The sequence below is a fragment of the Pteropus medius genome, unplaced genomic scaffold (assembly GCF_902729225.1).
Source record: "Pteropus medius unplaced genomic scaffold, Ma_sr-lr_union100, whole genome shotgun sequence".
Classification (NCBI taxonomy): domain Eukaryota; kingdom Metazoa; phylum Chordata; class Mammalia; order Chiroptera; family Pteropodidae; genus Pteropus; species Pteropus medius.
In genome coordinates, this window is record NW_024352949.1 from 563,666 (window position 1) to 579,430 (window position 15,765).

General features: G+C 38.2%; 1 pseudogene; it reads left to right on the forward strand.

The window, feature by feature from the left end:
• Nucleotides 1-1,159: 1,159 nt before the first annotated feature.
• Nucleotides 1,160-15,765, forward strand: part of LOC120592726 (DNA repair-scaffolding protein-like) — a 46,913-nt pseudogene continuing 32,307 nt past the window's right edge.

Here is a 15,765-nt window from a genome sequence, read left to right on the forward strand (position 1 = left end):
CTAGTCTTCTTTCATTACCATATATTTGACCCCCTTTATCCTCTTCATGCTCCCCCAACCCCCTTCCCACTGGCAACCACCATACTGTTGTCTGTCTATGAATTAGATTGTTTTGTCTATTCATTTGTCACTTTCTGTTTTATATCTCACATATGAGTAAAATCATATGGTTCTCGTCCTTTGCCATCTTACTCATTTCATTAAGCATGATTCTCTTGCAAACCAGAGGGGGCCCTGTGGACCTGGGAGACATTATCAGGAAGTCTAAACTTAGTCTACTGCCTTTTGCCAAGGCAGTATTTAAGGTTCATAGCTTGATGTAGCTTTCCTTTGTTCATTTTTTGTCATCTGTTCGTTTCCAACATGCACTTTTCTTTATACCTTCAACTTTAAAATTGTTTTGTTTCTCACAGTCTATTTGGTAGTGTTATTTTACTAAATTTTTTTCAGGCTCCAAGAAATGTTTTCTGAGAATGTGTCATTTCATAATAAATAAGATTTCATTTACCTGAATTATGAAGTGAAGGATTGAAAATTCAATCATATACAGGTTTTTATATACTGACCTTTGAACTTAAAAAGTGGGGGGAATCCCATCATGTCACTGGATATCTATTAGGTCTATGTTGCTGCCAGTTGGGACACTAGTTTTTATCCTGCTGGGATATGCATTTCTGTAAATATGTATCTGCTCAGAGAAAAGGAACATATTCTCATCGAATGTTATTGTTATTCTCATCATAATGTTACACTGAAGCTCTTCTCAGTGTTGAGCATTTATACAAAATATATTACTTGTTATGGCAGATAGGATAAACATGGGGAAGAAGATGCTCTGTTTCTGGGCAACAGTATTATATTTGATTTGAAAGGGTGGCCTTCTTGTGTGCTTTTAAACCTCATTAGGCTTAAGGTTTAGTTTTATGCCAAAAGAGAAGTTCTGTCTCTTGTGTTTTGTGGATAGTAATCAAAAACTGGCATGTACAAATCTAAAAAGTGCATGTTTAAATTTGACTTCATTTACCCTGATTCATCCATTTAAGAAGATGACTACCATAGATTTCTAGTGAAGGAGAAGGAAATCTTGATCTTTCTATTGAATCAAAAAGTGTCTCCTAAAAGACCAAATGTGAATGCTTTTTTTTGTAGAGTCTGCCTTCTCATGCAAGATGCCTGTGGAATGGTCAGTGAAGTGCACTCAGAGTGCACCATCTTGAAGGACAGACAGTTGGAAGGGAAATCCTGCAGTCTGTCAGGGATGAAGTTTCCATAGAAGGCCACAAGAGGAAGGTGAGGACACACTATAATAGCATCCAATTGACTACAATGGCTGATTCTTTTATTAGTCTTTTATCTATAATTTTATTTTTAAATGAGGATCCTAGAGTTTGCCTGTAACACAAGACCAAGGGTTGAGTGGAGCCCATAAAGTACCTCTGAGGGAAAAATAATAATTGACAACAAAAACAATTATACAAGTTTAGTGATTCAGAATTTTATAAAATTAAGATTTTAAAATGTTATGTGTATTTTAATTCTAAAAATTTGTTTTCTGTATGTTTTCTTAACTCTAACAATAAGGCAGCCTTGTATGAGTCAGTTAATGTAAATGAAAATATACTTTAGTGAAAAGACATCTTATAAGCATAAGCGAAGCTCTGAAATGATCACATATTTTTGCTTTTCATAGTAAGAATGCTTGTTCTCTGTCAAGTTTTATGGCATCTCACCCTAAAATGTTGTTTTGGATAGGCAGAGGTGGAATGGTATATATATATGGTCCAAACTGTGGCTTTTACATTTAAAATAATCATCTTAATCCATGATTTAGAGAAAAGAAGAAATGTTTTTAATGGAGCTATCCAGTCACATAGAGAATTAGCATGAATCGCGAATTTGGGATTTTTCTCAATCGTATTTATAACCTCTCCTCAAATATTGTGTTATTTTTAACTATCTTGATGTTAATGTTTTGTTTAATTATGGTAACATCTGAGCTTATAACAATATCTGAGGGAGAAAAACCTCATTATGAGTATATGATATTCTGATTTTGAAGCCGTTATTAATAGCATCTTTGGATGGTTTGCATAATCACCATTCTAGCCATCATTCTAAAATGTGAACATTTACTGAGCATTTCTCCTGACTGACTTCTATAGACAGTCAGCTGTCCCATGGGCCTCAACTCTATGTCTCATCTGTCTTTCGTATGGCACTGTGCAGATGGTTGACAGCTCTGCCCAAGTGCTTGTTTTCCTGAAAAATGTATATTTCATAGACAGGTCTCCTGTAAGCACTGAGTAGATACAAGAATATTTTATTGCTCCATGTAGATTTGTCTTGTACAAATACTTCCTTTTGTTTCTAAAAGGGTGGCTGTATTATAATGTAATTAGCTTATAGATTGGAGTGGAGTAGAGGCACGGGTGTTGCCCAGACATTTGGAAAGCATACCAAGACATGTGAAAAGCTTCACTGGGTCATACCTTATTTTTTAGTAAGACTGAACCTCATTTTAGTCCTCAGAATCACAAGCATCTGAAAAGACTAAATGTAGTTATGGTAAAAGATATTGCTGCCATGGCAATGACCTGACAGCATTAACTCCATCAGGGCCATTTAGGAGGTTGTCTTCCTTGACATGAACTCTACACATGAGCCTCCCACCTGAGCACACCAGGATACAAGTATGTTCCCATCTCAGGAGAGCCTCCTTATGGGGCAGCAGTTGTTTGGGCTGTCAGGTTTCTTGGTCTACCCCAGGCCAAGGGGAGACTGCTCCGTACCGAGAGATGCACTTCTTGTTGGAGATTGTAGGATGTAACTTATGGAAATAATACTAAATAAACAGCCAGGACTGGAATTAGGCGGTCTTTGGCTCTATAAAGTTCATGTTCTTTTACCATGATGCTTTACATCCATGTGTGTACCTAATATTTAATCTCGTTTTGGTGGGTTAAAATGGAAGCTGTACAACATTGCCACAGGAAATGAATTTTTTTCCCATGTGAAATGCACTGAATATTTCAAATCATTCATTTACAAACTTTTGAAAGCCACACCTTTTTTAAGTTGGTGACTGAATATCTGATGCTTTTTTTTTTTTTTTAGCTTGGCATTAATTTCTTTATCTTATGTATTTAACTTTATTTTGGCATGCAGCCATCCAAATAAATATTTAGATTGCCTTTTTGTTCTTTTAGAAGCTATATTTCTTCTAAACAAATTATTAAATAGTTTTGGAATGCTAAGTGTTATAATTGCCTATTAGTGATATCAATTGTCAGTCATCCACCAGTGGCCCAGTAAACACAAATTGTCTTCCCCCCACCCCCCCAAATTACAATGTTTCTTAGCAACTCTCATAAACTTTAACAAAATATACTTCTCATAAACTTTAACCAAATATACTTACTTCCAAAAGTTCAAGCTGCAGTGATTAACTATAGTTATATAATTTCAATATCTAATACAGAAAATAACTTTTTTGCTAGTTGGAAGATAGTTGTATGTTTAGGCAAAATCATGGAGTCTTATAGATCTTGGCTACCAGATTTCATCAGTTCCATGGTTATTGTGATAGAAAATCACTACTCCCTTTGAAGTAGACTGATGACCTCAGAGCCATCAAGTCAGACAAACATGCTATTGGACCACTGTGCAAGGATCACCACTCTGTCCACCTGCCTCATTTGGGAAGGCTTACAGAAAAACAACTGTCATATCTTTTGTGTTTCTCTGACATATTTTTGAAGTTGAGTGTCTGTACTGACTAGTTAAAGTAAGAAGAGTCAGAAAAATAGCCTGGATTTAAAGGAAAAAACTACCATTTTCAAAACAACACTGAAGCATGCTCACTAAGCAGAATGTGGAGTTCTGCCTCTGCTTTTCTCCTTTCTGGAACACTACTTGCTGTTTGTTCAGTGACTTCTCCTAAGGAGTATCCCCTGAACTTTGTCCTCCCAAGTGGCCTGTGCAGCAGTTTAGTAGGTCAAACAAGTAGAAAAGTCACATTACTTTGATGTCATTCTATGTATGAACTTTATCTTTTTATTGCTGATTATTGTATTTTTTTATTTTTATATGATAAGGCAATACTGAGGGGGAAAAAAGAAATTTCCTGAAATATGTTAACCCTATTGATATGGAAAATATAGCTATCGAATTTTTTTTTGTGGAGGAGGAGAACATCTTTTGGTTCAAAATCCTACTAGTATTTATGTCCCAAATTATTAAACCTCTGTGTCGAACATATTATTAATTTTTAGGCACTATTTTATTTAGATCTCTCGAATGGCCCTTTAAGAGTGAAGTATTGGAGAAGATTTTATTACAGAGCATTAATTAGTACTCACTGTACACAGAGAGCTCCACCTGAGTACTGAGAATGACAAGGAAGCAATTGATATCATCTTTGACCTTGAATTGCACCGCTTAGAACAGAAAACTAGGTAGGCACTAGTATTAGAGCAATTGATGCTTTAAGTAACTAGATCTTAACTGGCTGTTCTCAAAAGGTTTTTTGAAAGAAGTGAGTGAGAACAAATGCTTTAAACAACTTGATCTGGCAGAAGGAAAAGTTCTCTTCAAATTGGTGAAATGTTATCTGTGAAAACATAAAAGCAAGATTAAGAAAGATGTATGCAAAAAAAAGAAGAAAGAGGGTTTATTGAAAAGATAATTCACTCATTTAGTCTATAAATATTTAGTAACTGTTAGTGTTATGCCCCTGGCTAGTTGGTGTAGAATTAAGCTCTGTGCTAGATTTTTGGGATTTATTCTAGACCAGAATATACTGAAGTATAAAGTCAGCTAGATAAAGCTTTAAAATCCTATTATTAGGGATTCTGCATTGGTACAAGAGAAAGTTAGGACCACTATGAATTTTTGAGAGAAGAAAAGAAGAGGTAATAGAGATGAAAGTGAGGTTAAGATTATCCTGCTGTTGTACCTATAGTAGATTTGACATAAAGGGAGAGAGATTGGGGCAGGGCTATAAGTTTGGAAACTTCTGCAGCAATTGAGGGAAGAGCAAAGAACCAGTTACCAGTTGATTTTGAATTTCTGGCACCTACAGTCAGTTCTAGTAAAGAGCTGTGGCAGATGCCAAGAGATAAAATAGACCACTTCTTCCAAGAACTTGTGGACCAGCAGGAGATCCCAGGAGGAGACCTAAAAAGGCACCATCTGGCAAGTGCCTAATAGAGAAAGCTGTGGCTGATAGCCCACCACTGAGAGAAGCTCAGCGGGTAGTTAAGATTTAGGAATCCTAAGGAGAACAAGAAAGGCCTGGGGCTAAGGACTAGAATGATGAATGGAGGGAGGACAGCCTTCATTGTCTAAACAGCCATGTGCCTCCCTTGGGAGAAGGTATGGAGATAAGGAGAGCACTGCCGTCTGATTAGCTTTAATAAAAGAATAAGCTATTGCTTACTTGGGAGGGGGTTGCATTTCAGAGAATGATCCAATAAATAGTTTATTGTTTAAATATCAGCTTTTGTTTCCAAGGTAGCAGATGAAGTGCTGATAAATTTACACTAAAAGCCAAGTTTAGTCAACATGCTCAAAAACTAACCTAATGGTCAGGAAAACAAAGTCCCTTAGAAGCCCTCTTCCCAATCTCTAGCTGCTATACTTGTGGCCTTTGGACCCCCCACTAGAGCATGTACTATTTCCTGGGCCTAGAACACTTTGCATTTCTCCTGGGCCTTCTTTAAGCCTCATCTTTCCCTCACAGGCCAGTCATCTGTGTTCCTTCATTAAGACTCCTGGCACTTTTACCTGGCACTGCCTCCTTTGTCTCCTGCAGCAGTTACTGCTGCGTCGCCCCCTTCCCTTCTCCACTAGGGCACCCAATGGTAACGGTGCTTCAGTGCCCGTATCCAGGGCCGTGTGGGATTCCCACCAGAGAGGTATATTTTAATGTAAATAAGAGTGACACCAGAAGTTTAAGTTTGACTGTGTTCAATTATTTTATCTATCTATTTATCTATCTATCTATCTATCTATTATCTATCTATCTATCTATCTATTTATTTATTTGTAATATACAAACATCAACTCTTGTATGAGGAACACTGGGATGGCTTTCCCACACTGGCCTGCACCATGTGCTGAGCTGCCCAGATCTGAGTCAGACTGACTTATTGACATACAGACCTTGTTATGGTCACTGTTGCACCCCTTGTCACAGTGTAGCCAGCAGTCCCAATCTTTTTGGCACCAGAGACTGGTGCTCCTATGAGAATCTAATGCCTGCTGATCTGCGGTGGAGCTGAGGCAGTGATGCTAGCGCTGGGGAGCGGCTGCAAATACAGAAGAAGCTTCGCTCACTTGCGCGCCACTCACCTCCTGCTGTGCAGCCCATTTCCTAACAGGCCACTGATCATTACCCCAGTCGAGAGTTTGGGGACCCTTGGTGTAGACAATTAGTAAATTGTTGATGTTTATGCGAATGCTTAGTGGCCAGTATTTCAGACTGGCCGGCTGATCATTAGGCTCTGTGAGCGTAGGAGCCGTTTCTTGCTCACCATCATATTTCTCGTATGTAGTCTCTGTTCTCACCTCCTTCTTACAGAGGAGGGCATGAAACCAAGGTAAGGGTGATTGGCCCAGGGTGACACAATTGGCCGGGGTCAAGCTCCAGTGGGCACCAGGGTGTTCAGTCTCTTGTGGAGACCCTCGCCTTCCCTCTTGCTGAGTGTGACCCAGAGTGTACAGAAGTGCAGTAGAAGGAATTATTCGACACAAGTCAGCTGGGCTGGGTTTGGGTTATCATTGAGGAATCATTTCAGATGCTCTTTTAACAGGAAAATATATAGTGGTAAGAGCTCTCCTTGGGTAAGAAACTTCAGTAGTAATTTCCTTCCTTTGGTTTTCTCTCTTCAAAAAGGCCACCTTTTAGAGTCACATACTTAGGGCTTGAGGTCCAGAATCTCTTTGTTAATTGTCATGGTTGAAAACTCTCTTTTAAGAGGGACATTCTTAAGAATCCCTTTATGATTTTGAAAAATAAAATTGTTCCTGGTGGCTTCACCCAAGTTTTTACAAGAAGAATAAAATGTCACTGAAAGAGAATGTAATAAATTTTGAAACCAAGGACACACAAAAAAGCAAAAGGAAGCTCCTCCTAAAGGAGCCCCATATTATTAATTTGAGCCTTTAATCAGTGCATTTTGTGTTTTCCCTATTGGTTTATTGTTGTTTTTCTTCTGCCAGTATTTCTTACCATTAGTATTTTAATTCAGAATTAAATCTTTTTATTGCCCTTTAACAGTAGTTTTTTTTTTTTAATCTCTTTTGACAGTTGTACAGGGAAGCATACAACAATACAACAATAAGTGAAGTTTAAATAAAGAACTCTTCAAGATGGTATCCCTTCTTCTGATAATCAATACTTGAACATCAACTTTCCTTGGTTGTTAATATTGTGTATGTGTTGTTTTTGTGTTCTGATGTATTTTTCTCTTGACATTACTTTTTGCAGAATTTTTTGTGTGTCTGCACTACCTGCATCTCCTTATTTTGCTGCTGTGGTGTTCTCTAATTTGAGGACACCCCAGTGGTCATTCTTCATATAGTAGAAAGAATCTTAACTTGAAATCGGGAGACCTGAATTAGACTACTGGCTGTGCTACCAATACCAGTAGATCTGGACCCTAATTTGTCTGAAAATGAAAGGACTATTCTAAATAAACTTTAAGCTTCTTTAGGTTTGAGGATATTCCTTTCCCTTTCAGAGTTAGGACAGTGGGCTTTTATTTTTAGCTTTGTACACATAGATACTTTTTTCATCTGAATATCTTTTCCTTAAAGGAAATACTGAACCCGTAAATGAGATTAACTGGGGCACCGAGGGAAACAGGAAAATGCAAAAGAAGTTGAATGGTGGAGCTACCATTTATCATATGCCATACGCCATGCTGGGTGTATACACTGTGTGTGATCCTCAAAATAACTTCTCAGAGCAAATATTTTATCCATTTAACAGATAAGGAAATAAAGCTCATCAACAGTAAATATTTTACTCTAAACACACTTTTAATTGACCCCAAAGCAAATTCTGCTTCTAATATGGCATCCTGAAGCATAGTCTAGCTTGATTGTATACAGGGTGGTGTTGAGGGGTACAGGGTAGGGTGCCTAATGGTTTATTAAGAAATAAACCATTATTTTCTTCTGTTACTCTCTGTAACTGGGGTGGGATTGGGATTGGGGGAAGACATGAGAAAACCCCCACTCCCCCCACTGCAGGCTGCTGCTCCAATGAGATCTAGGCTCAGAAATGCCAGTTTCAGAACTAGGTACTAACCTTGCTTCTTGCCGAGGTAGTGGGTGGGAAAGGTCTTATGCCGCTGTCTTTCCATCACCATAGTTCTCTCTGTAAAGCCATCCATGCGGTGGTGCAGTTGATTAATTAATTAGGTTGGAGCCCAGTCACTTGGTAAAGGGACTTATTTTGTGTTTTCTTCCTCATTATTTGACATGGCAATGTAAATTATTTTGATAAGATTAACAGATTCAGTCTTTGAAAGAGTATATGAAGAGAAGCTACTTGATATGTGAATTCACAATAATAGAATAGTTGTAAAGAGACAAAATTTTTTTTCAAATATCAGAGCATACTTGTAATGATGTTTGGTAAAAAATATTTGTATCTATCAAGAAATATGAGCTGACAGCTTTTGTGTGGAAACATGAGTGTTCTTGCCTATACTTTGGTGAGTAAGTAGATCATGTGACACTTTTGAAATAATAAGTACCCCTTGGGACACTAGAAAAGACCAGGAACTATTTGCAAAGTTCCAGACAGCAATATGTAGCAGGAGTTCCTTATTTCCCATGCAACTGAGTGTGTGTGTATAATTTCCTGCCGTGGCAGAACAGAAATGTGCAAAGAACTTGTTTTATACAAAGTCATGCAAGTTAATATTATTATGTCTCAAATTTTGAGGAAATAGTTGAGATTAGGAAGGATATCCTGTAAAATATGAGGCATTCCAGAGTTACAAATTTATCTTAGATAATTATATAAATTTAAATAGTGATTCAAAGGAATAATGCCAAAGGCTTTATTTCAGATATGTGTTTATTTCCTTCTTTTAGTTTCTCCATGTACAATTTGAAAAGTTTTTTCCTGAAGTTCAGTGAACTAGCCTTAAGAAATGTTTAGTAATTTCTCCTATCTATAAGATGTTTGTGGATTTTCTTAGCAGAAAATGGTCTCTGGGATCAGAGACTGATTTGATGCCTTTCCTGGCTACATGACCTTGGAGAAGGAAAATCTCCACACAAGTGCTGAGGTGTGTACCCAGCAAGTGGTGAATATAATCATCCCAAGAGTATTATTGAAAAGCTGTTTTACAATATGAATTGTTTTACAATACCTTGCACCATCACAATATAAGGTTTAAACCTGAAATCACCTCTCAAAATTCAGCCATCAATGAGGACAGCCTGTTCTGAAAGTTGTCCACATCTTTATGTAGATGTTTATTTAGACTCAGGTGACAGTGATATATTTTTCTTGGTATTCTAAACCATGTTCTTCTTAGCTTCCATAAACATTGAACATCAGCACACAAACAGGCTCTGTCTCTGAAGAGCTCTGGTGCAGGGCCAGCCTGTCCAGGGTCACAGACCTACTCCCATGAGTCAGCAGAGGTGATTCAGGCAGCAGCACATATGGCTCACCCAGGGTGTACTGGGGCACACACATGAGGGGAACATGGTACCAGTGCTCTGTATCCTGCTTGTCTTGATTTAGGAAAAAGAAGAGCAGACATACCAAAAGAACATTGAGGATTGTCTAACTCCCTTGGTCTCTCTTTCCTCCTTTTTTCCCAGCCCTCTTGCTGCTTATGGGTCCTGTGTAAGCTTTCCAGGAAAGATGATAGCATTACTCTTTGATTGCAGAAGTCTCCAGCCTTTTGTTTCTTGGCAGCTTTGAGATTTGCTTGGGTGAGAGCTGCTAGGAAAGAGAAGAAAGTGTTTGTAGCAAAATCATTAAACAGAACTGAGAAAGGGTATAACACTGGAAATATTTCAGGTCAGGGTTAGAGGTTCCCTTGCTGGAGACCTCTTTCTTAAGTTAATTATACTTTTAAAATAATAGTTTTATCGAGATGTAATTTATGTACCATAAAATTTATCCTTTTAAAAGTATGCGATTCATTGGTTTTTATATTTACAAAGTTGTGGAACCATCATCACCATTTAATCCCAGGACATTTTTATGACACCATAAAGAAACCCCGTACCTGTTAGCCTCTGACAAACACCGATCTGCTTTCTATCTCTATGGATTTGCATATACTGAATACTTCATACAAATGGAAGCGTACAACCTGTGACCTTTTCTATCTGGCTTCTTTCACTAAGCATAATGTTTTCAAGGTTCATCCATGTTTCAGCATGTGTCATTACTTCATTCCTTTTTTTGGTTGTTTGATACTCCATTATATCAAATTTATTTATCCATTTATCAGTTGATAGACATTAGGTTGTTTCCACTTTCTGGCTATCATGAGCAATACTGCTGTAAACATTCATATACAATTTTTGCATGAACATGTGTTCGGTTTTCTTAAGTGGGATTGCTGAATCATTGCCAAACTTTTCCAAAGTGACTGCCCCATTTACCATCACACCAGCATAATGATACATTTTAATCACTGATTATCTAATCTTGATAGGATCTCAAGGTTTCCATGCCTCTTATTACTTTCTTAATGATCTCCTGGACATTTGGTAATGTCTACTCTAGTGGACCAAACGTCTTTGAATGAAATGCATTTCAGTAACAAGGCAAAAGTTTAATTCCTTCAGAGTTGTCTTTTGGGCATATGAGGGTGATATAAAAGGATATAAGGTGACATAAGCTACCTTCTACGAGATATTCTTTTTTCTTAAATTATGTCTAAACTGTTTTTTGAACTAGCATAGAATCTGATTAATTAAATGAACAAGTGAGATTAAGTGAAAGAAAATTTTTTAGAAGCCATGGGTTTCTTAAAAGAAAAATCAGAGCTTATGAAAAATTCTCAAATTGAAGCATTAAGGGATAACTTGCTGCATGTGACAGGTGCCAGTGTTGTGTATGACTTCACTATGCAGTACTGGAGAGTGACACTAGGAGAGGAGCCAGCACAGTATGCCTAGACCCACGCACCTTTATTCTCTCATCCAAGGATTAAGCACCTCTTTTGTGCCAGATCCTCATTTGAGTGCTAAGGATTCCACAGAAAACAAACACACAGAGCCTGCTCTCAAGAGGCTGGTATTCTTGTAAGGACATAAGCGATAATAACCAAGCAAGCTGATTTCAGATGGCAACAGATCCTGGGAATAGAGGATGAAATGGGATTTCTAGATAGGCAGGAACCACTGCAGACTGACAGTAAAAGACCCTTCCTTCGACCCCCAGACTTAACCTGTAGTCCTGTAGGGATGCAGTCTCATACATGCACAACTCATGGTTCAGAGTGGATTCTGACACACTGTGGGCTGTTGGGCCCAGCTTGGATACCTGTGCTCTCCCATGACATGGTATGTGCATGGCATGGACACTTTTTAGGGAAGATAGTGACGCTGCAAAAAATGGAAACAGCTTGTCTGTGGACGACAGAGGGCATGTAGTAGCTATAAAACCCCTGAAGAAATACTTTCTTTTTGTCTCTCTGAGTTTAAACTATACTTTGTTGCTAAAAAATGTAACCCTGTGCAAGTTAATTAACTTGCTGTATTTTTTATCTGTACAAATAGGGTTATCATGAAACTTAATAGTGTAAAATATAAAAACAGTCCTTGGCCCATATTAAAGTACTAAGTAATTATTAGTAGCTTTTATTATCATGGTTATACTGGATTTTCAAGAGTTAATACCTTCCTAGAAAAGAGGATTTCTTGCTTTTCTAGGGTAATTCTGAACACATATAAACATCTTTCCATCCTGAAAGATTTTCTATGTAACCATTTCAATGGCTGTATAATATTTCATTGTGCAGATGTATTATAATTGAATGAACAATCCCCTTCCTATTCTTATACAGTCACGTTCGAAGTTCTGTTTGTCTGTGTGTGTGCCACTGCCTTTTCCATCTGAATTGCCACTTATCCTGAATGGTGTCCCCTTGGTATTAGGGATGGTGTCTATTAAGCAGAGCTACATATGACCAGCTCATTGACCAGGTACTCAATGAGTGATACCTTTGATGACATCTTTTCTTTTTCCAGGACAGCAGGGCTTTTAAGTTTGATTGACACTACGTGACCTCCAGTGATGCCTCTGAAAGCATCTGGCCACAGCCAGGCCTGTGAAGAGGTAAGACCACCATCTGAAGAGCTTCCCCCTGGTCATCACCTGCTCTGTACCAGGTGCCGAACCAAGCGCTACCTCCACAATCCACATCCCCAAGAAGCCCAGGTCCAGTGTACATGAACCAGGACAGAGTTTCAGACCCGCTCATTCATTCTGAAGCCCAGGCTCTGGTTGCTTTCCCTGCTGTGCTACAGTATATTCTTATTGAGGTTAATTTATGATAGTGTTTTTAAACTACAGTCTTTAGGGTTGTGCCATTAGGGTCAATAATTAAGAGTATTAGCCTCATACAAACAAGACATGGAGTGTTTTTCCCACCATCTTCTAGTTACTGGTAGAACTAATACTCAGTTACTAATTAGAGCAGAAACTCAATAACCTAATAAATAAAATCCATGGATGTATTCATACAGCTACCATGTTAGTCAGGAATTTACATTTTCCTGCCTCATCAAATTATTTGTGGTGGTTGCTCGCAAGTAGCAAAATTGACTGATTAAAATATGTCCCTTCTTCTCCATCCTGAGCGTTATCCATCAGCCATAGTTCCCAAAGCTGAAAACTGGAGATTGTCTTGTTTGTGCAGTAGTTGACTTCTTAGCAGAGTTCTAAGACTATGACTCTGTACTGTGCTAAACCAGCAAACTGTTCTCAAAAATGCCCATTTTTAAATTGTTTAAGAGGAAGAAGTTTCTAAAAGGTGTTTTCAATGTACTCTGAAGAATAAATTTCTAAAATGAAATCTTGAATTGGTAACAAATTCAAAAATACAAGTTTTTTATGGTTGGTCCCAGAGATAAACAACATAATTTATTTCTTATATAGATATTTCTTATAAACTTTCCAGAGATAGTATGCATCTCTCAATAAATATGTATATATTACAGAGTAGATTTTATATTTGAGTCTTTTAACAATACATTCATGTTCTACCTTTGCCTTCATTTCAAACAGGTAAAAACTCATCTGCCTCCTCCTAGCTTCTGCTACATTATCCTTACTTACTGCTCATCCAAATCTGGGACAAATTTATGTAATTGGAGACGACTCCATTTCTAAGCTTTACCAAGCTCCAGTTTCCCACTTCTTAAGAGAAATTCTCCAGGTAACGTCTTTATTTCTAACAAGGTCTTCAATTACTTTTTCTGTATTTGTGTGCTTTGTGTGATGTTACTACTCTTTTTCAATGCCTTTCTAGACTGACGATCTTGCTAACCATTGTAGTTTCTCTGCCAGAATGATTTATCAAAGATTACAGGTAATCTATCCATCTCTCTCTCTTTCTCTCTTTCTCATAAGGCATTATAATGTATAAGGTGCTATAAAGTGTATTAAAAGATCATCCCTCTTAGAAATTAATGAAGTACCAAAATAGGAAAGCATTTTTAAAATCAGTTATGCATGCTTTGAACTGACGTAGGTGTGGACTGCCAGACACTGTATTAAATACTAGGGTATAGAATGACCCATGCATAACCTTGGCCCGAAAGAGTCTCACCCCAGTAATGCTAGTTCCTCTTCTGATACATAGGTAGGTTGTATAAAGGAAAGAAGAGCTGAAACCTCATTTATGGGGTGAAAGTAGAAATCTCAGTACTGAGATCAGCCACTTTTCAGAACTCTTCAACGGTTCTGAGAGCCTTCAATAGCTGAAGAAAACCCTGTGGCTCCTGTGAGCCGTGGGCAGCTCCAGGGAGTGGTGGCCTAGAGGAGCTTGTCGTTTGCTTCCTTGCCACTCAACAGATCAGCTACAAGTAAACAAGGGGAAGAGTTGTTCTTGGCAAGTTCAACGCATGATATAAGTTCTGCAAGAAGCTTCTGCTGGACATTAGATCATAGAGGAACATCCATGTTTCAGTCACCTGAGAAATATAGAGAACATTCCATTGTTCAGTCCTATTTTCCTTTTCTCTGTTTACTTTTTAGTCATCTGTCAGCTAATTCGTGCTTCTTCTAAGGAAGAAAAGAGTAGTTGACATTACTCACTCAACAGTGCTCCTTGTGAGCCATCCCAGCATCTGGCTCAACTGGCAGGGGGACAGGCCCTTAGTGAAGACAAGGTCTGGGCACCTGATGTGTCTATTACTTTTTAAGTCTGAGGTGAACTGAAGGCTGACTGTGCATTCCTCTGCCCATTGTCTGCTGGACACTCAGTGTGTTAAAACACACCTGGCACCTGGCATATTCCTATTATTCTAAAGCGCATTTCAAGTTGTAGGGATGTGATATCAGGCAGTGGTTCACTGTGCAGCTGCCATTTACACTGCAGATAAAATGCTGTCCTCAGTAACACAAATAGCAATCTTGTGGCTGTTACACCACATGCTCCTGCCCACAGAGTCTAATGTGCCCACAGCTTTGCAGCTGGGACCAGAGGTAGAGGGTAAAGAAAGCAAGTGTCAAATGCTTATACAATAGCCATATCTCAACCATCCATCCCACTGAAGGGGAGCCCTAGAGCAGAGAGAGACAAACTGCAGGCCATCTGACTTACTTTGTGAAGGAGCCCTGCATCAGGGCTGAGAACAATGGTCCCCTCTTGTCTTAACTATTCTGCCAAGAAATAGGCTCCCATCAGCTCAGGTACAGCCTGCCTGCAAGCATGGCTTTCTGTGGGGTTGTGTACTGAAAGTCTGGTGGTACTTAGTAAACAGTCAAGGACTTGGAGCCCAACCAGACAGATTCCTCGATTCACTAAAATTCTTTATATCTCCTGTATTCTGCTTTTGTGGGAAAGAATCACCAAAATTCAACTTCCTCAGGGAGGAATTGAAATAAGCTAAGTCCTTGGTCAGTGCACTCTATGGTTAAGCCTACACATTCTATATTGACAATTGATTTTTAGAATAGCGCCATGAGACACTAAAAGAACCTGAGTTATCAAAAAAGATTCAGTTTTATTTCCATTATACTAATAACTAAGTCATGAAAGTGAAAGATATTTTTTATACTTAACTTTTATTTTGATTATTCAAAATTTTTAGATTCACAGTAATTATAGGTTCACAGTTTATTGTAAAGAAATATATTAGAAATTTCTACACACCCTCCTCCATGCCACATACCACACCTACAATAACCACAGTACAATACCAAAATCAAGAGACTGATATTGGCACAATTCATGGAGCTGATTCAGATCTCACCAGTCATAGTTAGGTGCACGTGTACCTTTATACAATTTTGCCACATGTATAGCCTTGCATAACCCCCACTACAACCAATATACTCAACTGTACCACAGACTCCCTCATGTTTCCCTTATAGCCACACCCATCCCCAACCCATAGCAATCACTAATCTGTTCTTATCATTATAATTGTGTTATTTTATGATGGTTACATAAAATAACCATGTAGTTTATACTGATATTAGTTTCCTAGGCTTGCTATGCAAAGTACCAAAAATGAGATTTCTTAAAACAACGGAAATGCCTTTCTTGA